This window comes from Phascolarctos cinereus, unplaced genomic scaffold (genome assembly GCF_003287225.1).
Source record: "Phascolarctos cinereus isolate Bilbo 61053 unplaced genomic scaffold, phaCin_HiC Scaffold_4;HRSCAF=312, whole genome shotgun sequence".
Lineage (NCBI taxonomy): Eukaryota > Metazoa > Chordata > Mammalia > Diprotodontia > Phascolarctidae > Phascolarctos > Phascolarctos cinereus.
This window is the reverse complement of record NW_027555847.1, coordinates 4,501,823-4,510,809: the sequence shown is the minus strand read 5'-3', so window position 1 is coordinate 4,510,809 and position 8,987 is coordinate 4,501,823. Positions and strand designations below refer to the sequence as shown.

Genomic DNA, 8,987 nt, shown 5'->3' with positions numbered 1-8,987 from the left:
TGGGTGCCATGTACTATGTATGAAACCTTTTAGCATAATAGAATGTCCTTTATCATTTGCAATTCCTTTTGGTTTGAATTTAGCTTTGTCTGGCATCAGTAATGCCAATTCTGATTCTAATGATTTGGCAGTAGTGTTATAAATCCTAGACTAGTGTTACAAATTTAATTTGCATTTAAGTTTTAAATTTAAACTAGTTTAAAATACACAGATTTTACTGGATGATTTTTCTTTAAACCATGAATTCCTGGATCCTGCTTTTTCAATCATTCTGTTCTATTTTTGCATTTTGTTAGAAAGTCCATGCCATTTGCATTTAACATTAGGATTGTTAGATTTTTCTTTAGTCATTCTACTGGCAGGAAATGCAGACTTCCTTACTCTTATTGTTTCTACTAGAAACATATGTATGTGAGGGATGATCAGGGTAGCTCCCACAATAGTTTGATAGGCTTACAGGGGAGGGGAAGAGGGATGTCTGAGACTTTTAATGGCTGTCTCCCCATGGAGGGGATGAATACACCCAGAGGCAGCTTTGGGGGAGCAGAATTCCCTAACGTAGGTTGTCCCTAGAGGTGAATTAGTTGACTCTCATTGTTGGAGGATGGCCTGTTTTAGACTTTTTTCTACTGACCTTGAAAAGAGAGTCTATGGATATATTTGTCCCCTGGACTCACATCCCCTGAATAATTCACAATACTGGAGTACAACACACAGGTCCCTTGCTGCCTCATATCATGTCTTTGGTCCTTTGCTACCATGAATCCTTTGGAATTGTCTTGGATCATTGCATTGCTGAGAAGAGCTAAGTCTATCAAAGCAGATCATCACACAATGTTGCTGTTACTGTGTACAATGTTCTATTGTTCACTTCACTTTGCATCGGTTCATGTAAGTCCAGGTTTTTCTGAAATCTGTCTGCTCATCGTTTCTGACATGCATCTGCCACAACTTGTTCAGCCATTCCCCTTGATGGGCATCCCCTCGATTTTCAATTCTTTGCCACCACAAAAAGATATTTTGTACAAATAGGTCCTTTTCCTTTTTTTTTTAAATCTCTTTGGAATACAGACCTAGTAGTGGTATTGCTGGATCAAAGGGTATGCAAGTTTGAGTGCCCTTAGGGATGTGGGAAAATTGGGACCTAATGGAGCTGTGAACTGATCCAACCCTTCTGGAGGACAATTGGGAACCATGTATCCCAATTTTCCCATATCCCATCCAACATTTGTCATTTTCTTTCTCTGTCATTTTAGCCAATCTGATAGGTGTGAGGTGGTAACTCAGAGTTGTTTTAATTTGCATTTGCCTAATCAATAGTGATTTAGGGCATTTTCACATACGAGTATAGATAGCTTTGATTTCTTCATCTGAAAATTGCCTATTCATATCCTTTGACCAATCATCAACTTGGGAATGACTTGTATTCTTATAAATTTGACTCAGTTCTCTATGTATTTGAGAAACGAGGCCTTTATTAGAAACATTTGCTGCAGAAATTGTTTCCTACCTTTTTGCTTTCCTTCTAGTTTTGGTTACATTGGTTTTGTTTGTGCAAAAACTTTCTAATACAATAAAAATTATCCATTTTACATGTTGTAATGCTCTCTACCTCTTGTTTGTTCATAAATTCTTCCCTTTTTCATAGATCTGACAGATAAACTATTCCTTGCTCTCATAATTTGCTTATGGTATCACCCTTTATGTCTAAATCATGTAAATATTTTGACTTCATCTTGGTATACAGGGTAAGATGTTGGTCTATGCCTAGTTTCTGCCAGACTCTTTTCCAGTTTTCCCAGCAGTTTTTGTCAAATAGTGAGTTCTTATCCCAAAAGCTGGAGTCTTTGGGTTTATCAAACACTAGATTACTATAGTCATTGGCTACTGTGTCTTGTGTGCCTAACCTGTTCCACTGATCCACCACTCTGTTTCTTAGCCAGTACCAGATCGTTTTGATGGTTACTGCTTCATAATATAGTTCAAAATCTGGTATGACCAGACCACCTTCCTTCACATTTTTTTTCATTAATTCCCTTGATATTCTTGACCTTTTGTTCTTCTAGATTAATTTTGTTATTATTTTTCTAGCTTTATACGACAATTCTTTGGTAGTTTTATTGGTATGGCATTGAATAAGTAAATTAATTTAGATAGAATTGTCATTTTTATTATATTGGCTCAGCCTATCCATGAATAAATGGTATTTTTCTGATTATTTAGGTCTGATGTTGTTTGTATGAAAAGTGTTTTGTAATTGTGTTAATATAGTTCCTGGATTTGTCTTGACAGGTAGACTCCCAAGTATTTTATAGTGTCTACAGTTATTTTAAATGGAATTTCCCTTTCTATTTTTTGCTGCTGGGCTCTGTTAGTTATGTATAGAAACACTGATGGTTTATGTGAGTCTATTTTATATCCTGTGACTTTGCTTTAGTTGTTAAATATTTCAAGAAGTTTTTTAGTTAATTCTCTGAGATTCTCCAAGTATATCATCATATCATCTGCAAAGAGTGGTAATTTTGTTTCTTCATTGCCTATTCTGATTCCTTCAATTTCTTTTTCTTCTCTTATTGCTATAGCTAACATTTCTAGTACAATATTAAATAATAGTGGTGATAATGGACATCCTTGCTTCACTTCTAATCCCTATTGGGAAAGTTTCTAGCTTATCCCTATCACAGATAACGCTTGCTGATGGTTTTAGATAGATAACTATTTATTGTTTTAAGGGAAGCTTCATTTATTCCTATGCTCTCTAGTGTTTTCACTAGGAATAGGTGCTATATTTTTGACAAAAGCTTTTTTTTGCATCTATTGAATAATAGAATAATAATTGAATAATTATATGATTTCTGTTGGTTTTGTTATTAATATGATCAATTATCCTAATCATTTTCCTAATACTGACATTTCTGGTATAAATCCCACCTGATTGCAGTGTACGAACCTTGTGATATACTGCTGTCATCTCCTTGCTAGTATTGTATTTAAATTTTTTTGCATCAATATTCATTAGGGCAATTGGTCTGTAGTTTTCTTGCTCTGTTTTAGTGTCCTGTAGATCCTACTTGGATCATTGTGTGTGTGTGCTCACTAAGTATATATACACATACATACACACACTATTTCCTGCAATCTACTTTTGTTAATCTGGAATTTCATTAATTTTGAGATTACTGCACCCTGAGCTATCCTGCAGCTCTGTCACTTGGGCCTGATTTGATAATTAAGTGATTTGGCAGGGGAGGGGAGGAAAGTGTAGGGGTTGGAGGTAGGGCAGTGATGAGATGGACAGGCTGTATTTCCAGCTTCTCTGCATCATCCACAATTTCATTTTGTGGGCTAATAGTTCCACTGTTGGATACACCTGAGGTTTTTTTTTATTTTTAAATAAATTTTATGTCCTTTATTTGCAATCTCCTTAATGCTTAGTCAGCAGTATTTTAAAGGCAAAGTAAGGCAAAGATATAAGATTCACCACTGATTAAAAAAAAATACTACACAAAAGTTTCCTGGGTCACAATAATTGCAGGGTAGGAATTTATAAAATTAACAAAAATGCAACGACATGGAAGAAGTCAAGATTCCCTCTCCTCCGTGTCGTGGGCCAGGTGTTGCTCTGCAGCATCCTTTTTCTGCTGCTGCTTCTTCCAAAGTTTGGCCACTGCCAGCAGGTTGAGATTCAGCGGGTTTGCAGCATCTTCTGGGAAGATGTAATCATGGTCCTCTTCCCAGCCAGCATCAGCTCCATCTTCTGCCTGGACTTTTCTTCTCTTCTTAGCTTTCCCTGGCATGAGTTTGTCCGCTCTTTCCTTATGAGATTCTGTTCCAAATTCATCTTCAAAGCTTCACCAGGATTTTAGTAACATGAGTCGTTCTTCCTTTTCTTCAAAGTTTCTCCCAGTTTTGTTGGCTTCTTCATAAAATTGTCTTCATTTTTTCATTTCCTGCAGACAGCTCAAATTGGACAAAACTGATCCATTCCTTAACATGTTGTGTTTGCTGCAGGAATCTCTAGTACAAATTTCTCATTTTTTCAGATTCTTTTTGTTCAATTTCAGAATCAATGTGTGATTTCCAAAGCACCCCTGGTATGTCTAAGCATGGCTGGCCAATAGCCAACTCACATACTGCCTGGCCTCTTTCAGCCTCTCCAAAAATTGTGTCTAACTTGGCAAATTTGATCCACGATGTGCAATTTTCTGGTGCAAATTCCAGGAATTTTTCATAAAGTTTGTGGCATAGGTCAAATTCTTAAAGCTGCCACTCTAGTTCAATGTAGACTTGAAACAACTTGGTTTGGGGATGCTTGCCAATGGGAATTTCCAGAGATCTTCTGGCCAATGATAGATTTTTCTATCTTATTTCAAACTGGGCACATGGTAGCCATAGTTTGGCAAATGTAAATGTTTTGTGAGGAATTGGTTTTAAATAAGCTTGTTATACCTGTCTGTTCCTCCCTGGATCCTCTGCCTCCAACTCTTTATAAAGGGCATAGCCGATCCAGAGGTATATGTGCCATTACCAGTGCCTCTTTTCTTGGATCGGTGGCACGTTGGCAATGTCTCTTTCATACACCTTTCACACAGTGCTTGGTCCTGTATCAATTCCTAGCAATCCAAACCAGGCATCATAAGCGTATGGAGTAGTCTCCATGTCCTCTTCATACTGGAATCTCCATTTGTTCACAATGATGTCTTCAATACTTTGCCTATCCCCAAATTTTTTTCTAGGATTGTGTAATTTTTTTATTCATGGCAGCTCTTTTTGTGGTGGCAAAGAACTGGAAATTGAGAGGATGCCCATCCCTTGGGGAATGGCTGAGCAAGTTGTGGTATATGAATGTGATGGGAGACTATTGTGCTATAAGAAACGATGAACAGGCTAACTTCAGAAAAACCTGGAAAGACTTGTATGGTCTGATGCTGAGTGAAGTGAGCAGAACCAAGAGAATGTTGTACACAATAACAGCCACGTTGTGCCGTGACTAATAGTGATAAACTTAACCCTTCTCAGCAATACAAGGATCTAAGACGTCTCCAGAGGCGTTGCGATGGAAAATGCTATCCACATCCAAAGAAAGAACTATGGAAGTTGAATCGCTATTATTTTTTTTTCCTCTTCTGTTGAGTTTTGTTTCCTCTTTCTGATGGTTCCTTTCTGATGGTTTAATTTTTACTTACAACACCACTAATGTGAAAAATATGTTTAATAGGAATGTATATGTATAGCCTATATCAGATTGTGCGCTGTCTTGGGGAGGGTGATGGGGAGAAAGGGGGAGAAAAATTTTAAACTCAAAAGCATATAGAAGTGGTCGTTGATAAATCAAAATAAATTAATAAAAATTTTTTAAAAGGTGGAAAAAAAAAGGAAAAAAATAAGATTGTGTAATTTTTAAAGAATTCTTGGGTTTCCTGTTTTAAAACCCTGCCCAGGGCATATTTGTAGATCACTTGTACCCTTTCAAATTCTTTCTGATTTTCTTCAAACTTTACAAAGGCCACATGGAGGTGTTCATCCATATGCTCACTTCCAAAGAATTTCACAGCTTTCCTATGCTTTCCTTGTAAGAGCTAAGTAGCCATGTTTTTCTTCAAAGTGAGAATATCTGATCCAGCTCTTAACATTAGGAAACACAAGGACAAATCTTTCATAATTGCAACATGCCCAATCCACCTCTTCCTATCTCGTTTCAAAGTTGATGCAGCAGTTCCAGACTTGCTCCTCAGACTGCTATTCCATCCAGTCTTCAAATACTTGTCCGCCTCCAGCAATATTTCCCAACATCTCCTCCATCTAAGTGGATTTGTGCCAAAACTGGTTGACCCAGAGAAAAGTTGTGATGGGTGATCCCAGATATTTCTGGCATGATTTACTTGGTGATTCTTCATTTCCATTGCTGCATATTTTAGCCAGAGAGTGATATTTCCATGACTGACATCTAAGGCGCACTCCCATGCAGAAGGAGCCTTCTGAATTTCTTTTGGCCTCTCTTCCCACTGTGCATATGCTATCCAGATCACAGGTCTGTTCTTCCTCATGTTGTCCTCAAAAGTCTTTCTTTTTCTTGGTTTTCAATCATTTAATTCTTCTTCATTCTTGGTGGAAGAAGCTCGAGCTGGTCTGCTGCAATCTGCCCTCCAGAAGGAGGTTTGTGTCTCACCTTGGCCACTTTGGAGGCCACCATGTTTGCTTGGACAGCCCCATTGCTTCAGAGCCAGCTCCAACCCCCATGCCCCGCCCTCTAAGCTCCCTGAACTGTCATTACCAAGACATGAACCTTCACCCTTTGCTACCACGTGTTGGAGGGGACACATTTCCACAGTAACCAAAGTTCCTTCCAGCAGAGAGGGCTGAGCTCCGCATGCTTCACAATCCAGCTGCACTGTCCTACTTGCAGCTCTGCACACAGACTTTGTGCCCTTGAACCACTCCATCTGGGGTGTTTTTTTCTTTTTTTACTATTTTCCATGGTTTTCTCTATACTGACCATTTTCTTTATCAGTTCCTTTTATTGCTTTTGTTTCTCTTAATTATTTAATTTCATTGTATAATTCTTTACCTTCAAATTTTTCTTTCATTTTCATCACAGGTTGAACCAGCATGTCAGCATGGCATAAATAGATATGATCTGGAGTGCCCCACCCCGGAGCTCCCATGGAGAGCAGGCGGACTGCCTTGGCTGCTTCAGTGAACCTCCTTCAAGAGGGATAGCGGACTAGGCCTATGACTATCTATCACCTAGCAGATGTATAGAAGGAGAGGGTGAGATTCTTTTGAGGTTTCAGAATAAAGGCCACTTTCCCTTGCAGCTCCAGGTGGGAGACATTCCCATCCCAGATGGCTTAACTCCCTTCCCACCATTACAGACATAAGCAAATACAGTTATGGACAAGCAATGAAAGGGTGGTCAGTGAATGCATATATTTAGCTAAGTGATAGAATACCCAAAATGGAGGGGTCCTGCATCTTGGGAGGGAGATGAAATCTTAGCTCAACCAAAGCAAAGACAATCTTGCTGGAGAAGTCCTACCTTAGTCTCTGGGGATTGCGGGCACAGAAAATCAAGGGACATGTGCAGTGGCTGCTTTCAGAAGTCAGAGCCTTCTCGCGTCCTCCCCATTTCTCCCCCTCTGAAGTCTCTCTCTTAGAAGTCTCTCTACCCATCAGGAGCCACCTTATTTGTAGCGGGGCAGGCTGTCCTTTAAGGAGCCATCTATTTGCAGGTTTCTCTAAGCATCCCTTGGAGGTATTTCCTTCTCCCTTCCTTCTAATCCTTTAGCTGCTCCAGTTCCCTGTCAAAATGTCTAATTGTATCACCGCTCTGCTTTGCTTTGTTCAGTCTAAACTGTTGATTTTCGTTTTCTCATGTGCTTTTTTTTTGGACATTTGTTTTCTTTGGTGTTTCTGGCTGTTCTTTCTTTGGGGGCATATGAGGAGCCTCCCTTATCCCTCTTCATTATTCTGGATCACAGGGTCGCTTGAGACACTTCTGCTTGCTACAGTTTTAGGTGCTGAGGGGTGGTCTGCACCCTGGGCCACTTAACGGGCCTTGCACACTCTCAGGAGTTGCTGTGGCCTAGTGGCCATGCATCATGAAGCTCTCAGAGGTGACAGACACGGCATCCCTTACTGTACCCACCCATGAGGTCTTTCTGGCTTGTGGAACCTTCCAGAGCCAAGGTTCACCGCCATGGCCTTCGAGGACCCTGGATCACAGCCATGCCACTATGTGATGCCAAGCAGGAAGAAGGCAGGACGCGCTGACACGCAGAAATAACAGTAAGCCTGCTTTGGCCACTTAGGTCTCCATCTCCTCTCACCAGCCTTTCCCCTGTGGTAGCTACCAAGGAGCAGCAACGATAGCTTTCTTTTCTCCATAATCTGGGTGGGACACCTGATGGGGCAGGAAATCCCAAAAAGTGAATCGAAAAAGGGAAGAAAGCAAAGGCTGGACATCCTCAAACTGGTCATTAGCACTTGACCATCAACATTTGAAATTTGGCTCCTTATGCCAAGATAAGCATAAGAATATTTTCTCCCTGCCATACGCAACCACCCCCCTCTGCATCCTGCCTTTGGGTGAACAATGAGCATGGGCTGCTGGTTTGCCTTATATGTGTCTGTCTAGCCTAGACCAAGAGATGGGGACGACCTCCTAATGCTCCTGCTTACAGATAACATTGTGCTGATTACATTAAGCTGTGGAATATTTGCAGAGCTCAAACCCATCTCCCCTCCCCCCATGAAGCCCATGATCACCTGGAAATATTTGACCTAGCTATCCCTACATGTGGATGAAGAATGTCTATTGTCTAGATTACAATGTACTGCTGAGTGGACAACCCCTTGGATCCGGGTGACCAGTTCTCATGACCTGGACACAGTGGATGGACAATGAGCTGGGTCCTGGACTGAATAGGAAGAGAACAGACTGGAGCTCCCATGGCCAAATGTGCCACCTTTTTCGTGATTCCAAGCTCCTCTCAGAAGAGAGGGGTCATTGTTTTAGAGACAGTATTCTTCTGGAGACAGAGTGTAGCGGAGTTGTTGAATACCACAGTCTCCAAAGATTAGGCTTGTGAGGTCCCCCAAGGATGATGGAGGGCTGTGAGGTAACAGAGAAGCACACTGGAGAAATAGGAGAGCAGATGTTCTCAGAGATGCCTGCCCAGAAAGGGAATTGGGCCCACGATGTAGTGAGAGTGAAGGATACCTGATGAACAGCCCCCTGCCCCCATGGTGAGAGAAGAGGCCGAGGATCTTGCCACCACACCCAAGGGAGAGGCAGCTGGCTGGCTTGTCACAGGGTCCCTGAGAAGCCTGGTCTTCTGGACTGGAGGCAGCCAAAGGGCAGCATGGGCTTGAGCAAGAAGACCCACATTCTAGCCCAGCCTTAGAGACGGCTAGCTCTGTGACCCTGGGCAGTGTGTGAAACTCTCTTTCACCCTCAGTTTTCTCATCTTTAAAATGGATGTACC

General features: G+C 41.0%; 1 pseudogene; it reads right to left on the bottom strand.

Moving 5' to 3' along the window:
- Window positions 1-3,581: 3,581 nt before the first annotated feature.
- Window positions 3,582-5,903, bottom strand: LOC110192930 (crooked neck-like protein 1; annotated as a pseudogene).
- Between the last annotated feature and the right edge of the window lie 3,084 nt (window positions 5,904-8,987).